Below are 17534 nucleotides of genomic sequence, written 5' to 3' on the forward strand. Positions count from 1 at the left end.
TTCAATTGCGGGCTGCTGTGAAGTACATGTAAACAAAGGGAGAATCAGTCCCACCTCATTTTAAAAAATGGAGAAATAAACAGGCTGTTTCTTATCTCCATACAGATTCCAAGTAGGTAGCCTTCCACTTTTGGTGGCTCCTCTCCCAGCTCTGACATGAGCAACCTTTGGGAAAAGGCCTGGGCACACACTTTGGCAGCTCGGCGCTGTGCCCAGGCGCTGGTTCTTCACCAAGTTTCTCTGTCAAGGCACCCTCCAAGGACTCAGGTTCAGAATAGCTGTGATTATAAGCACCAAGCAGTTCTGCGAGTCCTTTCAAAAAGGCCCCAAAGCCACGGAGTTTTAGCTAAAACATGTCTGGATCTCTGGGACCTCCACGGAGCAGGCCTAGTCCCTGGCTGAGCCATGTGGGCCCCAACCCGCAGGTATACTGATGTCCTTCCCCCTCCCTGCTTAGCAGACCCTGCAAGACCACCTCGGTCAGACCTTTCTCTGCTAATTCTGACAGCTCTCACAGCCATTTGTGTGCATCCACACAGCAAAAACAGAGAGAGAGACTTTCCATCTCACATCTTCATTACTTCAGCTTCTCTCCTTTGGCCTTGATAGAAACAACCTGAAACACAACAGATGCTCTCACTTTTACTGTTACCCCTCTCTTTGCATCCCTCCCCAGGCTTTTCTATCTCCAGCAAGCCTAAATGTGGCATTTGGCTTCACAGCTTCTCTTCAGACTTTTTCATGTCTTCAATCTTACCAAGGTGCTGGCAACTTGCTTTCAGGCAGCCAGCCCCTGGTGCCTGAATACCTATTGCATTATTCATGATCATAGTCATCCATAAAGACCTTAAAAGGAACCTACATTAGGTTTCTGCAGTTCTTTGTATTTTCTTGTCATTCCCCTCATTCTCTGGGAGCAGCTGCAAGGCACCAGTGCAGATCCCAGATGAGGAGAGGACAATATTGCCCAGCTGACCTGGAGCTAATGCAGTACATGCTGCTAAATGGACCTTGGTAAAAATAAAATAAAATAAAAATTAAATTAAAAATAAATACTATGTCCCTTGATGCGTTTAGCTGGACAATCTGGGCTAAATAATAATAATAATAATCCAGAATACCAGCCTGTGATGTTCAGTGTAATCAGGCTCAAGAAAATGGGAGAACAGAAGAACAACCTCTGCAGTCTGCATCTCTGATCCTTTCAAAATACCTCACATGCACCACTTCCAAGCAAACCTCTGGCAATCAGGCCATCATCAGCTCCTCTGGCCTTTGCTGTTGCGATACCACGTGGAGAGGAAGCACTGACCCAAAGGGCTGCCTTTCACTCATCAGCTAACTCCACCAGCCGCAGCTTGAAGGAGAGCCGCTGTTCTGCCAAACAGCCCTGGAGCTGCACAGAGTGCTTTGATGAGCGGCAAGGAGCGGCTGGATGAGCACCTGCTGGGCTGCAGTAACTGGAGCTGCTGCATCTCCGCGGCAGCACCGGCCCTGGTATCAGCCACACAGCAGCACCGAGAGCCCCAGCAGCAGCAGTCTGCACGTACGGTATGCTCTGAGGTAAAGGTGAGCATCAAGGGATGGGGAGGTGTGCGTGTAGGAGCCGAGAGGAAGATGAAACACAACCACAACTTCGACCAAAAGATCAATGGGTGCACGCCCAGGTGCTGCCAGGCTCCTATGCTGCACTGAAAACCAATGCCTTGGTTTGGCAGTGGGTGACACAGGGTGGTGTGAGATGCCTGGGGAGTTTAAACCCAAATCAAAGATATCTTTTGTTTTCTTCATTTAAAAAATCTGAAAAATAATAATAATGTTAAAAATGCATTTAGCACCAACCCCACAAACGCCTTTTCAGGGAAAACTAGTCACAGCTTGAAGTACCCATCACTCCTATCAAAACAAAACATTTTCAATCTCTCATTCAGTTCAGTCCCATAAGCCAGAGCACAAAACACTTGGTAGTTATTTTTACAAAGAGAGGAATATAAAGCGTCCCATGACTACAGGGTGCAGAGCAGTCTCAGCTGGCATGCACAGCACTTTGCAGAATCCTACAGAAGCCAGAAGCACGGCCATGCTGTGAAGATGGCATGTGATGAGATGTCACTGGGTGAGGACAGATACCCTTGGTCCCATCTCCGCAAAGCATGGGTGCAGGTTTGCCCCGCACCTGCCCGTGCCTCTGTTTGCACTGGCTCCTCTGCAGCTCCCAGGGGAGCACAAAACACTGCTGATGGGACTAAAACCTTATTAGAATTCCAGACAAAAGACTTAAAAACAGACAAAATTCCCATATTCTCCTGCATCCCCTCAAATAATTGCTGGCTGACAGTAGGCTCCAAAGCCAAAGCGTTAAATATACAACCGGGCTCTTCTGAGGAGCAAGACTAAGCCCAGCAGGACAAAGGTAGAAGAAGGACCAGAGTGGGCTGCAGTGGACTTTACTGGGTAAATGCCCAAGAGCCCTATGACAATGCATCATAGAAGGGACTTTGCATAAAGTATCATCCTCACCGACTTGGTACGCTCCAGGATCTCTCAGAAGCAGGGGTTGGGATTCTTAGGGAAAGGGGTTGTGAGAGGGGAAGTGAGTCTTCCTGGCAAACGTGTTTTCTTTCCACCAGCCAGGCCCCTAGGTCCCCTGCTGCCAGAGCGCTCAGAATAAAACATTAATTCAATACCACACATTTAATTACACATTATTTGAAAGTGAATTTATTTAACGGAGGAAAATAGTCTTCAGAGAGCATCTGCCTCCCTCAGACTCACGCGTCTGCTGGGAGGGGGCTTGGAGAGGAGATAGGAGGAATAATGGTTTGTTTTACATCAGCAGCTATTGCTGTTCAGCTCAGCCCTTCAAAAAGGGAGATTTTAAAGAGATAGAGTTGTGTTTTGCAGGAACTTACCGGCTGATTTGATTTTCCAGCTACTTTTCACTTGATTGGAAAGCGCTGCTGCAGACAGATACCACTTGTCTTTCTTTTTTATTATTTTCCCAGGGAAGGGAGGGATTACCGGTGGAGGGACAGAGGAGGATTGGCTGCCCCTCGAGGGACTACGCAGCAGTCAGATTTCAGGCTTAAGGCTTTAACAACACAGTAATCAGACACTTAGCAGCATCCTATTGCTGAGATGGATAATCACAATAAAGCTGGAAGCGACCAGGTCTCAGCAGCAGCCTCGCAGCTTTAAGAACGTCTCCCACCAGGAACACAGAGGCTTACCTTTTGTCCCCGAGGTGGCTTCCGAGGCCCTTGGCTATCGGCTTCCCCAGCCTGAGAAGTCAGCACCACAGCTCTGCCTGTGCCCCTCAGCAGGGACCAGAAGCCTCCCAGCGCCTGCTTGCAGGCGATATCACAGCTCACCTTTCCTCAGTCAGATCTCCACTGCAGAGAAATGGGGACTGGCTCCGGTGCCTGGCACAGGCATCCCCTCCTCGACTGTGTATAAATCATGCTGAACTGCTGCAAAGCCAGAAAAGAGCTGTTGGGTCCACGTGAACCTTTTTTCCAACCCTTATGCCTGCATAGAGTCTTCCTCCCACTCCTTAATTTGGAAGCATCATCAAAAAACTCTCTCCCCTCCTCGACAGCTTAGATTAGCCAGCAATCCCCACCTGGGGGGGGTGATGGAGGCAATGGGACCAGCTGGTACTTACCCCTGCAGAGGGCACATCTCAGAGGGCTGGATGTCCCAAGGTGAATTTATTGCTCTTTTCAGCTTCACCAGCCGAATCCTGCTGGTGCCAGCCTGGTCCCAGCAGCCGCTCTCAGCCATGCTGTACTTTGCATGCAGACCCAGGTAGATATTGCAGCACTAGGTACAGGATTTTAGGTTAAGCTTTTCCTTGCAATTCTGAGAATGTAAGTATTTGGGGTACTACTGTTTAAATATTGTCCAGTTTCCATGGATTTGGGGTTCTAGCCACAAATATACACTGCTTCTGCTTAGTCTAGTTCTGCTGTCATCATCTTCCTAACAGCTTCTAGGCTTAACCTGCCACACTATAAGTGCTAAAAAATCCCTCATACAACAGTGTCAGACATAGTGAACGCATTCTGTGGACCACGCAGCTATTAGAAAGGTGGCATTAAAGAAAGAGGCAGGGTTTGGAAGCCGTCCCAGGACTGATTCACGACGCAGAACCCACTTTGAACAGAGTAAGAGCTGGCCCCAAACTTGGGTGCAAACTGGAGTGGTATTTTTAGAAGAATCACAGTTCCTGCCAGATGTGAAAGTGAGAAAAGGTTTTCAGAAAAATCTGTTGTGACACAATTTCTGGACCAATTCAAAGCAGGTGATTTTGTGAGAGGGCCTGGTCTTCTGAGCCTTCCAACTAGAGCTCCAGGCAGGTTGGAAATGCTTCTGATTGCTGTCAGCCTCACCATCATCACAAAGGAAAATGAAAATTTGGACAAAACATGGCATTTTCTGCTTTCTGTTGTTGTGGTGGTTGATGATGTTTTCTGTTTTCTATTTACTCCTGGTAACTCCATGTCCCTATGTCTTCTCTTGCCCCACGCCCAGTCAGTCTCCCACCAGTGGCTTCTTTGCTGGTCATTAAATGGGAGGCTAATGCAGCCAAACTCATGGAACAAGAAAATTCCAGAAGTGAGGCCATATGGAGTGAAAACATGAGGTGCTGAAAGACGGATCTCAGGCTAAAGTTATGATTTAATTAGAAAGCCTCTCTCCAATTTGCCCAATTTCCATTTCTCTCCTTCCTTCCCCTTCCTTCTCGCCTCCTCCGACTCCCTTTCTCCTCGGGCTGACACAGGAGGTGCACGCACGTCCATGGCTTGATGAGGTGTTCCCTCAGACTCATGTTTTCCTAACACCCCAAACGGACCTTGCTCTGTCTTTGTTTCTGCCCGAGGTTTCCTTGGTTTTCTCCCTACTTGTTCTGCATGCATGACACTATCCCTTTCTGCATCTTGCCAACTCCTCCTGCAGAAGGAAACCCCTGAAGGAGGAGTAATGTGAGCCATTTCTGCCTGCTGGGCTCTAAAATTTCTGTGGTTTGGGCAATTTCGGCAATTGTTATGAAGCAGCAAATTATGCAGAGGAAAAAAAAAAGAGAGAAGGACGGATCATACAAAGGAATTGGCTAATCTGATGGGGAGAGCAGCTGGTCCTCATTCAGTCACACAGGTCTGTGAGGAGCTGGTGCTTCCTCTCCTCCTTTTGTCTGCGTCTGAGTCAGTCACGGGTAGAACTTGATGAATATTGGGCTGTTGCTTCTGCGATGCTTCACACAATGAGAAATCCCCCTGTCCGCCCACGTCCTTCTCGTTGCTGAAAAAGGAGCAGGACCTCTGAAAGGCAGAGCCTTGCCTCTATGTGGGCTCCAAAAGTGCTCCAGGGTGGGATCCAACTTGTTTCATGGACACTGGCTGAGCAAAGAGACCACCTTGCCAATGGCACCTTCCTCTCCTTGGCAGAAACAGAGCGCTCTGAAAAGCCAGGGGTGAACCAGAACAAGTTGCCTTTGGACAAGGCTTTGCAAATCTCTCTGTCACCAGGCGTTCAGGACTACTTGAGGAACCACGTCTTGTTAGGACACTGCCGTTCTTTCCCTGATGCTACTGCTTTATTGTATTCCCCCCTGTGCCCTGCTTTTATTATGATTACAAACGAAAATCTGTCTTGGCTTGTTGTCTCTGACACTCCCAACGCAGGGAGAAAACAGGGTAATAAAACACTGTAAATGTATCCATTTTCTGTCTGTCATCCTTCAGTGATGCCTCATGCCATTACGAGCCAGATGGGTTGGGGTAAATTTTCACAGAAAAACATTAAAAACTTCACTGTGTGAAAGAAGAAGAAAAAAAAATCCTACAGTTTTCTCCTGTGCCAAAAAAATCAGCGTCTGCACCAGGGGAAAAATACCCAGTTAATTCTTCTTAAGGGCCCTGGTGAGACTCAAGAAAACATTCTGCAGTGCTGGTAGCCTCAGAAGACATGATTAATTGCAGATGGTGAAAAGGTGCATGTTCAGTTTTAACTGTACTGTGCGTGAGGACTGGATGAATGCTAAGTTGGTATTCGAGACACATGGGGAAGGAAACTTACTAGGATCTTCAGCTACAAAAACAAGATTTTATATATATATATATATCATATACGGCTTAACAGCTTAAATTTTAAACTTGTATGCTGAAGTTTTACAGCAAGACCATACTGCTAATGGAAAGGAGAAAAAATGAGCAAGATTACTGAAAAAAAAAAAAAGGAGGGAAAGGAAAATAATGTTTTGCAGTTAGCTGAGGAAACAAAGGCATGAAAGGGATCTTTGCTGCACCCCCCAAAGCTAGCAATAGCAATCTGCAGATGAAAGTATGTGGGTGTTGCTGCAGAGCACAGAGCGGGGCATAATGGTGGAAAGATCTCTGAAATGCTATTAGTTTGTTCTCCTCACTAGCCTAGGACAGGTCTCATTTAATCGGAAAATGGCTTGAACAAGAGTATATATGTTGCTTTCCTGAAACGTCTTAATTGGAGGGCCAGCAGCAGATATTGGGATGGTAACATGGAAAAACCAGAGGCCGGTTCCCACTAATCTAATCCATCAGTCTGCCGGCAAATCCTGTTTTGTTATTGTAATCTGAGCTTTGACAGTGACCTCGAATTCAGTTTGTATTATAAAGGTCACCTTGATGTCTTTTCTTTATCAATCAGAGTTTAAATCGAGTCCCTTAACCTTTTCCCAGAGCAGAGATTTTTCAAGCTGGTAATGGGCAAACCTACACACATTGAGATCTGAGTGCAGATGAGTACCCGAGCTTCAAAACTTCGCTCCAACTCCTTGCATCTACACTGCCAGGCTGCAGCTCTTCTGCAAACAGAGCTCACGTCAAGTCTCAGTCACAAGGTCTCCAGACCAGAAATTGGAATTGCAGAGGAAGCAGACAAAATTAAAAAATAATGAAAGTAAAAATAATTACCGAGCTGTTCAAAATCATATCTTCATTTCTGGAGGGAGTTCAATGAAGGAAAAGATTCCTACGCTGTCCAGCTTGCTTCGTTTATCCTTTCTTCACATATAGCACGGCATCTCTGTTGTCTGAATTGCAGTGTCCCCAGATGTTGTCTTCTCTGGTGTGGGTACATGCCTTGTGCTGCTCGTGGTATCGCAGGAGGGTCGCAGAGCTCCTCTCTCTCCACTTCTTTTCTCTCGCTTGGCATTCCTCTCAAACACATCTCAAACGGCAGATTGCAGGGCGCTTTTGGGACCTTAGCAATAGTCAGAGCTGGTGAAAAATCATTCACGTCCGTGGTGTTGCAGCAGGGGTGTCTCTGGCTCTTGCTTTCGCTATTTTCTTGTAGGTCATTAGCAGCAGTTATGAAAAACACAGATGATTAAGGCTGACCTCCAGGACACATCACGTTCAGCCTCTTTCCAATTGGAAACGCTTCTAGCAATAACAGTATCTCCTTTCTGTCATTGCTCTTAGGGCAAGATTTCTTCACAGGCTCTTATTTTAAATCCTACACCAATGTTTCTGCCCCCAGTCATTAATCTCTGATGCTGATCCTTGTCAAATACTTGCTGAAAATCTGTAGGATATCTGCTGAATTTCCTATATATCCAGTGGCAGCTAGATCCACGGGGAATCCCAGCAGATCAGGTAAGTGAGATCTCCCAGTACTTAGAGCCTCATTTTTGACCTTTCCCAGAGCGCTGCTTTCCCAGGTGTTCTCCCACAGCATCCTTTAAGGTTTCAGATTCCCAGGAATTTCCCAGAGCAGGCATTAAACTCACTGGATTGCCTCTTTTCCTCATTATGCCCACCACCTTCCAACCCTCATCAGTCTGCCCCGTTTTAGACAGGCAAATTAAAATGTCAAAGAAGAGCTCAGTGAGTTGTGTGCGTGCCCACATGTGTGGATATTGTGGGATGTGCTCTCCATCTGTAGAGGATGCTCACCTTGTCCAGAACCCTTCACCAGCTGGCCACTGGCATGGGGAGATCTTTCTCTTCACCCTCTATAAAATCGGATGCAATTTTGGCAGATGAAAAAATATGTAAATGTAATTATCTCTCTTTCCACTTGTCACTGATATAACTGACTTTTGTTCTCCGTGGCCACTCTGAGTTCTTCATGTACCACTCCTGACATAAGCACTTGCTCCTCCATATCATCTGGCTCACTGTTCTCCTCGAACTGCAAGCCCATCCTTGCTGTGAGACCGGTTTTGTTGTCTCTCACAGATACTTGTGTGCAAAAAGACCTTGCTATCTGAAACACGCCCTCAGCATCCCATATGGCTCCCGCTTTCCATTGCTTCGCTTTCTCCCACTTTCTTCTTCCTCCCCTCTGCCGTCCCTGTGATATTTCAGCAGTGCCCCATCATGGTATCTCCATCTTTTCCATGCCTGTGCATCTCAGTCCTGTCATCCCTTATTTCCTCTAGTTTTACTGGACTGAGTGTTTAGGGCAGCCTTCCCAACTGCATCTTAAAGGCCTGCGTTAAAGCCCCGCCGGCTTTCTTCAACTCATTTTGCATTCCCTGTACGGCGGCTCGCTGAAAGGCCAGTGGTTTCGTACGGCTGCCCTTTCCGCAGACCCTCCTCAGCACTTCAGCTCTGCGGGGAATATAATCACTGCATCCTAGACGCTCTTCAATTTCAAGTGTATTTATTACAGCCGCTCAATTTCCTTTAATCTGTCATTTCTTCTTCTCCTCCCCCCGTGATTGCCTTCCTTTCACTGAAGTAGAAGTGCACTGAAGGAGGCTTTTCCCCCTGACCCTCACTGCCCTCTCCAGCCCCGTCCCTGCATCAACTCGCTACCAGTGTCCTGTGCGCTGATTATCGCTCGTTACCGTGCGGCTTAACGAACCTGCTGGGCCCTTTGCAAACAAGTGCAATTGCGGCAGAGAGCAAACTCCCATCGGTGACCGCTCAGGACGAACGGAGGGAGGGAAGAACCATTTTCAAGCACAAATTGCCTGTATCAGCAGCACCGAGATGACAATAGAGACTGAGAAACTCTCCTGGAACAGCCAACCTTAACGACAAAGTGTACCTGTATCTGCCAGAGTCTTGTAGAACAGCGAACTACTGGGGGCTTGAACTGTATTTTCATGATGCATGCCCCTTAGGAAACAAGTCTGAGCATAAAACCACAAACAACCCTGCGGAGTTGGAGCTGAAGCAGCACGAGAAGCCCCAGCTGATGTGAAAGACATCCACGTGCCTTCCTCTATGTTACACTGCATGAGCACCCACGCACACGGGGGTTTAATCGGTGTATTAAAACACTGACACAAACAAACAGGGGCTGCCTTCATAAGCTAGAAAATCCTTGAGTACCTTGTAATTAACCGGGCTTGCCAAACCACTTAATAAGCAGTAGATAGCACGTCTGATGCCCCCGTGCCTTGGCTCACTGGAAAAGCCAGGCAAGAAGTGCTTAAATAAGAAATGAGTTCAGTTCTGAGATGAACCTGTAAGAAATATCATTTCGTTCCCTGTCAAAGAGCTTCTGCCCAGGGCAGACACAGCTGAGACCAGTGCCTGGGTCACATCCTTCTCCGGTCACGGTCCCCATGCCTGCCCCGGGTCCTGTTCCCTGCCTGGCCATGTGCTCCTCCAGGAACTGCACCAGCCTGGGGTCACACCGTGCCTCGGTTTCCCTTTCTGAAAAAGACCACCAAATTATAGCCTCAGCCAGAGCAAGTCTTCTTGATTTTTGATCACAGAGGTGCTCTAAAAACCTTCAATAGGACAGATACAGAGAAAGGGAACAACACAGCAGGATTGTTACACCACGCACACAACACTTCTCAGCAGCCACCAACACTTAACAGACTAACGGTAGTTTCACAGGGCTCTTCTCTCCTTTGCAAACTGCCTGCTGAGAGCAGTCACCCTGCACACCAATTTCACATGAGAAAAAGTATCTTAGCCCTCAGCATCAAGTAGAAGGAGCTGAGGGGAAATATATTTCCTTGTGCTTACCCAGGCCCTTTCCTTTCCAAACGTGGAAGCTGTTGGACCATATCAAGCTCCCCGAAGACACGTCCGATCCGGTTAGGGAAGAGGAAGGACCTGCCACGTGCTTGCTCCATGATCAGGCTGCTCCCAGGCTGCATCGGTGGGTTGCAAGGGGGAGAGGAAAAGGCAGGATTGGGAACACGGGGCAGGAGGCACTGTGGGACGCACAGGGGCTTTTACCTTGCCAAGCCTTGGACCTTTTTCCTTGTGGTGTCTCATCTTCTGAATATTCTGAGGAAGAAGTACCTCACAGCCGTTTCTCAACCCGGTGATTGAGGACTGGCACTTATTTAGCAGCATGTTAGCCTCCAGCACGTGGATTTGGGTGGGATTTGGGGACTCCATACAACACAGTGGTGCTACCCCAACTGTCACCAGCTCACAAAGCGTCCCAAAGTAATGAGACACAAGAAATTATACAAACAGTTTTCTGTCCAGCCACCATTACCAGGACCCACACTGTGAACACCCTTTCCTCACTCCCTCAGGGGTTCAAGGAAAAGGGAGAACTCAGAACGAATGCAAGCAGAGCGGGTGAGACACCTCAGTGTTACTTAGCATCCCTGAATGCAGAATGGGCAGGCAATGCCTTTGTTTTATTCCAAATTCCAGCACATCCTGGCACACCACCACCCACCCATGCCCCCTGCAGCCCAGCTGGCTCTGGGGCAGCCCTGTCTCTGCTCCCCCCTGCTCCCCCCAAGCCCAGCAACTGCTGAGAAGCAGGGCAGAGAAGTGCCCTTAAACACAGCTCCCTGCAAGTCCACCCCGGGCCCCCCCAGCTCTGCGGCTAGTCCTAGATCCCAACTGGATTCTTCTTTTCATTCTTCTTTGTTCTGCCTCTCATTCTAGTGCTGAACCCCAGGCCTGCTGCCTCCAAGCTCCCTCCAAATGCTGCATTCATCCATTTTTAAAGGTGACCTTCCAACTTTAAAGGAAGTTTGCAAGCCTCGCTGTCTTCATTTGCCCTCTCCTTCTTTTCAACCTGCTCTGTATTATGAATTGAAAAGGGCCCAAAAGGTTTCTCTATTAAAAAATAAAATCTTTAGAAAGAGCACAAGTTTCCGAATCATTTCTCTCCCAGTTTTTGCAGCAGCCTCCGTGGGTGTCACGGCACTTGCTGCAAGCTGCCAGCTCTGCTGGTGAAACTTTCTTGGGCTCTCGGTCTCCTCGCATCCCCACATATGCCAACATCTGCACCCCCCTGCCTCGTACTGTCGCTGCTGTTTGGCAAAGCAGTGCTCTGAAATCTGGGTAAAAATAACCTTGGAAAGGGCAGGGATGGAAACGGCGTTATTTTTAACTTGGATCATGCTAGAGACCTGGGTTAGGCTGTGGCCTCATAAGCTCTTGTGCTGGCACAAATGAAGGGCAGCAAATAAATGAAGTTCTTTTTATCTCACCTTGCTGCCAAAGCTGTGTCTGACAAGCCCTGGGGCCATATAACGATGGAAAGGGAAGATGTCTGCAGCCCTTAGCTATAACAGTATTACTCTTACCAATGAATTGGTCACAGTAATTAAATAGGCAGTAACAAAGCAATACAAGTGTTTCTTGCTGTTGAGGTACATTTTGCTATTTAATCAGGAAAGACAGGACCTGAATTTTTACTGCAATAAAACTGAGATAAGGAAAAAAATGATTTTGTAAAATGAAGGCTCAACTTCCAGCCCTTTTCTTAGAGTACAGCTTCAAACAGAAAACAAGTAAACAAACCAACCAACCGGTCCCTCTTCCACCAGAGTTTTCACTTTTTTTTACAAACCGTTCAATTGCATTTTCCCCTGTGACTGTTTGCCAGCTTCAGCGTTAACCCTTCCACCTTGCCTGACCCCAAGGCACACCTGGGGCTCTTCGTTCTCCATCAAACCCCATGTGTCCACGTTCCTGGCATCCCCACTGTGCTCTCACACGCTCACTAGGACACACGCTTTACTTCTTTCAAGAGCAACCATCAAGCAGCACAACAAGGGAAGTAGCTGACTACTTTCTTGCTACAATTATCTACTGAAAGTAGAAAAGTATTTCGGATTACATTACCTTTAGAAGGAGGGAGGGTTTCCCAAAGCAAAAGCAGGATCATGAGGAGAAGGTGCTAGCGGGTCAAGATTTAATACAATAAATAATGGAAGGTTCCTTGCCTCACACCCTCAGCCTTTCCTCAGCTCTGATGTTGGGATTCATCTTTGGGATATGAATGATTCATGGAGCCTTAAAATATATATAATCCATACCTCCTAGAACAAAGAGTCCTTATTCAGAGAGTTGTGAGGGAGCAGAGAGCAGTGTGTGCGGTGCCAGCACCTGGGCTGGGATGTCCCTTGGGAGAGGACCCACACGGCTCCCCATTTCTTTCTGGACCCAGAAGCTGTCCCGAGCTTGACGCTGAACTCTGCAGGAGTCCCCAGCTCAGTCTCTATGGCACAGGGACATGCTTACTGCTGAGGGTTTCGAGAATTGCTTTCTTGAATCATACCCAGGACCAGCTCAGGACCAGAATCTCCTCATCCATCCCCAGCAGCCAGAGCATACAAATACCACCAGTGCACTGCAAGGGATTTAAATGATTTATGCAGGATTACAGACTGGGAAGCTCTAGTGAAAACTTACCTCCATGTCACAGGCTATAGACTGAGGACTTCACCATCCTGACTTCCAGTTCTCTGATCAGACGATCACATTTACTGATGGTGTCTCTTCTCTCGGAAACACAACACAATACTTCTGCCAACAATATTTAATTCCTACTGCGCATATAAACATAGACATGCACACGTCCTGCACCACGAGCAGTGAACATTGGCTTAGTTCTCCAGACATGAATGTTACCTCAAGAAACTCCACCGATGTTATGCCAAGGTGCCCTCCTTTCCCACCAAAGACATGGTCTTCCTCTGACTCCTTGTTGGGGAACCTAAGCATGGGTCTGGGTAAGATCTGGTGAAAGCCCCAAGCCCATGAGAGTCCGTCCTTACTCCACATCCATCATAAACACACAATGCCCACCCTGCTCTCACAGTGCCTGTGCTGCCTTTGGGGGGTCCCATGGCTTGTATCCAGTAAGCTACGGGATGCCTCCCTCCCTATGCTGACAGCAGGCAAACCTGAGCTTCAAGGTACCAAAAGCTAATGGCACAGACATAAAATCATTAAGATTGGGAAAGACCTCCAAGATCATCTGGTCCAACCATAAAAGCTTGAACCATCCCTTCAAGGGATCATCCATGTGGCCTGTTTTCAGTGGTTGTTTCAGGATCAAAGAGCCAGGTTGAATCTGTGCTGTATCTACAGCTCATCAGTACTACTTTTCATTGCCTTCCGGAGTCTTAAATAATACACCTTAGAAGGGACATTGCCAGTCCTTACCCATTTGAGCACACCCAACAATATCTCAATATCTTTAATGCTTGGGAGTCTTCTTTACTTCCTGGACCAACTCGCAGGAGTCCCCTCCGGTTAACAGGATTAAACTGAACTTTTCTTTCCTGGTTTCCAGCTCTCACCCAGTGCCAGATCTGTAGCGTTTCCAGCCAGAAGAACCCCAACTAGTCCCTGAGCAGGGACTGACACTTTCTCAGGTATTGTCTCATGCAGTTATCCTTTATGCATTTAGACCATTTCCATCAAAATAATTCCTTCTAGAGGGCTGAATTCAGTGTATTGCACACAATACCTCCCTGGAAGGAGAAAAAAATGACACTTACCTGTCTTTAAGCAAGTCCCTTTTCATGCAACGTCTGTGCACTGTGAGATGTGATGGCTTTGGGGACCATGTATCTTGCGTTGTTGTACCAGTGCTGAGCACATGACTTAAACACTCCTAAATTTGCAACCCCCTCTGGCACCAGTCAATGAACAGACGTGTCTCAGGGAACACAAAGCAAACCCGCAGCCACATTCACCAGTCCACGGGGGACTGAACCAGGCACTGCCATGCAAGCAGTGACTGTGCACAGCTGCTCCTATGGTCCCCACACATCACTGGGAACTGATGCAGCAAAACCAAAAATTGGTATTGATCCATAACCTCTCTAAATTACCAGGCACCAAGGCCTCTTGAGGAGATCAACTCTTTGGCCTGGCAAGATTAGCTCACGATGGTGGCGTTTGAAATGTGCACACTGCATTATTAGGATGCCATCCCCATTATTGTCACCAGGGGCTGAATCCCTGCAGAACCAGACCCCTGGACACATGCAGAGCTTGCAAGACCACGAGCTGCTTCTCTCTTGTATAAGATGTTGCAATACTCTCCCTTGCCTGGCCCACAGACTCCGCGTATCCCTCCCTCCCCCTGACCCCAATTATCTTAATAAACAGCCTGGACACATCTCTGACTCACTTAAGATAATGATGACCTGGCCATGATTAGCTTACTCAGACTTCCTGGCAGTTTACTGAACCTAATGTGACTCCAGTCTGGTTCTTTTGGATTTCTCATGAAAGAGGCTGACCTCTAGCAGCAGCTGCTCTGCCATTAGCGGGTGGAGACCTATACACAGATCAAACTCAGGCTGCTCCCAAAAATCAGGCTGGAGCCATGAAAGCTACTTTTTCTGAAAACAAGCTCTTAACTACTCCGAATGGCATAGGTAGCATTGGTTTCTCTTGCCAGCAGACAGATCTGGTAGGGTGGTACCACTGCCAAGGTATGAAATGGAAATATGGGGGCAAGGACAACCCCAAATACCATAGTACTGAAGAGCATCTCTGCATGTTAACATCTCTGGCTGCCTGTCTGAAACATTCATCCACCCAACCTGAGAGCAAAAGCAGCACCATTCAGCCAGTCTCACAACATGAATATATGAAGCAAAGCCGTGGAGGAAGAAGGCTAAATAATCTGAAATCATAGGCAAATCCTTACAAGAAGTCAACTCATCTGCAGGAATCGGGCACAGGTCACAAATGACTCACTAAAAGCAGAGCAAATCATTTAACCAGTGCTTGGAACAAATCCTTCTGCTTTGTATAGAACAACCAGAACTTACTCCTGCTGATTAGTCAACAGTTACACTCACAAGTTCAAAATTACTATCAAAGTTCAAATATAATTGTCTTGTACTTGCACTTTGCTTCACTGCTGGAGAGACCATCATCTTTTCTTAGCTAAGGAATCATCTTGCACTTATTTACCAAGGCTGGGAGTGCGGCTTAGGATTTTCTTAACTCTTAACTTGACAAACTCGAAGACAGAACTCCAACTCAAAGCCCCAATCTGCAAAAACCCAGTTAACACCATTTTGAGTTTCTGTACAGATTTCAACAGGAGCAGGCACTTACCAATTCTCAGGAAGCCAATTACCAAATCCCAACAAGGAAGGTGGACAAACAACCCCCAAAACTGCTGTGACATATCCAAGGAGGTGAAATTCAGAACTGAAGAGTGACTTCAGGAGCCGAAGCAACCAAACTAAGTTTCCAGCAGAAGCAGAGGCACCGTATTTGCACCCCTCTGCCCAGCATATGTCAGCTTACAAGGGCTTGGGTGTAAGAGAGCACCAAAGAGAGCAACACGCATTTCTCACCTGTTTGGTGCTGCTTTTCAGAAATTGCACCATTAGAAACACAAAGGACGCCACATTGGGCAAATGAGCTTATTTTTACAGTTGGGCTTCCTCTGTTGTTTGTTGGTGGGTCAAGGCAAAGCTGGTCAGTAGGGCTAAATCTGTGTGATCCCCCACAGTGTGGATGTCCGGCAGCCTCCAGTGCATGCCTGCGGCACATCACCAGGCATGGGGATGTTGGGACAGCAGCTGATGCTTTGATGCAGAGCCTGGCACACCAGGCCACATGTTGGCACCACTAAGGAGCCTGCCTGTCGGGAGGAGGCTGTGGGAAGACATCAGGGAAACTACAGAAAATAAAGGCAAAGCAAAATGAACCGTAACAGCAGAGGGAGATACATCGCTTCGCCAGATAAAGCACCTTTTCCAGCTGTGTGCATGCTGGTCTCTCATCACAGTCTTTCCCATTCAAAGGGGGTGTATGCATTTTCCCACAGCTTCTTAAACTTCTCTGCTAAATGATCCGGGCCTAGAGGCACTGGGAGATACACAGTTAATAAGGACTCTTCAGCTCGTTGCATAAATCCTACCAGAAGCACTTCAAAACGTTAAACAAAAATGAAGTCACCCAGCATTGATTTGTTGTGTGCTCTCTTCCCACCACTCACCCAAACCTATGTTTTTAAGCTCTACTTCTGTGTCTAGGCCTCTTTATCCTCTGCTAATGCCCAGGCTTAACCCTGAGGATGTGCAGCTCTCTCTGGGTACAAATTGGAGCAGAGTGGTGATGCACTGCTGCAGGTTGCTGACACGGCAGAAGCACCTTCCTCCAACTGTCCACAGCTCCTGAGACATCTGCCCTGGTGTCCTCCCCTACCAGCAGGGCACAAACACATGCTGGGAAGGTCAAAGACCTGGTGGTGGGAAGACTACCACCTTCAAAAGAAGCTCCAGCCTTTTGGGAAAGAAGGGTTGACTTCTTAAAAGCACATCTAAATAAACAGAAGAGCAGTAAAGAATATCCAGACTCATCCTGTGCAACTTGGATAAGCAGTTATGGAGACTCACAGCACTCAGCAGGGCCAACGTACCCTGATCATGACCTTCAGCATCACAAGTATCAAACACTCGCCTGCAGCAAGTCCAAGCGCAAGGTCCTGCCAAGCCACACAGTGCTTCCTTTGCACAGAGAGGTATTGTGCCAGAATTGTACCATGCCCATCACACTCACTCCAGGCATGGAGCTAAAAATGACTCCATCTTTCTAGAGTCAAAACACAAGGAAACAAAACATCACTTCTCTGCTCATCCCATGCAGGGGTCACATCGTACAAGACCTGAGAAGGCAGGGCTGTGACTTTCAGAAGGAGCTGATATGTACCACTGCCTGTGCCCTACCAAACCAGTACACAACTCCTTCAGTAATAAGCTCTGCAAATAATTCAGGAGCCATTTGAAGCCAGCGTGGGAAGGGAGAGCAGAACAGCAATATCAACTCATGGTCTGGCTCTCTTGAAGAGCATGGAGCCTTCGTACAAGTACATCAGGCAACAGAGATGACCAAGAAGCAAGCACAAGGTGAAACAAGTGCCCAACCTCTCCACAACACATATCACAGCCCTGGAGCATAGTCACGCTAGCTCCTTGGGAACTGAGCATCATAACCATCAGGTGAATTCATACCCAAGGAATCAGTTGTCCTGAAATACCAGCAGCCTATGTAATTCGTTAATCAACCTTTGTTCGCAGTGTCGCTGGGCTGTGAGACCTGATAACAGACCCTGGTGTGGTGGGGAAGATATGGCAGGGCTTCCAACACCCATGTTTGCTTCCCATAGCTGAAAAAGGAGAGGGAAACAAGGACAAAATCCAATGCATTTCAGCTGGCCAGCAGATGTATAAGGTTGTACATCAGGAGACAAACATTCATCCCAGGCATTGCAGAAATCCCTAAAAAAGTAAAGATCTCAGCCATCATCCGTCCTGTGAACAACACCCAATCACTTCTAGAAACATTCTT

At 47.5% G+C, this 17534-nt stretch overlaps 1 protein-coding gene across 5 annotated transcripts in view; it reads right to left on the reverse strand.

Moving 5' to 3' along the window:
* The window catches only part of NTRK3 (neurotrophic receptor tyrosine kinase 3), a 197421-nt gene that overhangs the window by 50278 nt on the left and 129609 nt on the right, over positions 1-17534 (reverse strand). The window lies entirely within an intron of this gene.

This window comes from Anser cygnoides, chromosome 11 (genome assembly GCF_040182565.1).
Source record: "Anser cygnoides isolate HZ-2024a breed goose chromosome 11, Taihu_goose_T2T_genome, whole genome shotgun sequence".
Classification (NCBI taxonomy): Eukaryota; Metazoa; Chordata; class Aves; order Anseriformes; family Anatidae; genus Anser; species Anser cygnoides.